This window comes from Tigriopus californicus, chromosome 2 (genome assembly GCF_007210705.1).
Source record: "Tigriopus californicus strain San Diego chromosome 2, Tcal_SD_v2.1, whole genome shotgun sequence".
Taxonomy (NCBI): domain Eukaryota; kingdom Metazoa; phylum Arthropoda; class Copepoda; order Harpacticoida; family Harpacticidae; genus Tigriopus; species Tigriopus californicus.
In genome coordinates this window covers 6,178,095-6,178,743 of record NC_081441.1, presented here as the reverse complement: position 1 = coordinate 6,178,743, position 649 = coordinate 6,178,095, and positions in this window count along the sequence as shown.

Below are 649 nucleotides of genomic sequence, written 5' to 3'. Positions count from 1 at the left end.
CTTTTATCCAGTAGAAGATGGCATAATAGAAAACTCTTATCCTCCCAAAATGATTCTCAAAACAACTAATGATTGAAAAAAAAATACAATAAGAACATCAGGTTTATCCTTGAAAAGCGTAAGGAAGGGCCAGCAGATACAAATCAGAGAGTTGCCTAATTGGCTGAAAGAGTTCACCCAAAATGAACCAAATATGGCGCTGCATCGAGTTTCGAGGAAAAACGCGAAAACCATGAGAAAGAAATGGCCAATTTTTTGAGCCATGGAGGAACTTAATATTCCGTATACGGCTTCTTTGATAGATGCTGAATATCGCTTAGCTATTGATTTTCGTTGAATGCATCGTTTACCTAGTATTCCATTGAAGCTAGCAGTGTAGGCCGAGAAAAAATATTGCAATTTGCCGTCAAGAAGAAATGTGAGAGAGCTGAAATTTTGTTTCTCAAAGGGCTCGAACGAAGCTTTTGAAATGAGAAACGACAAGACGGCGCCCAAAACCGGTTTTCGTCAATCCTCGTGCTTTTCCTCTCAACGACAAAATGCAATGTTTTTCCTCGGACTGCTCATCATTGAGTACGCTATCCGCAACTCATCAGCTGAATCCACAATGGCCAGCCCCACTCCCAAAGTGGTTGCCCTATCGCCGAGC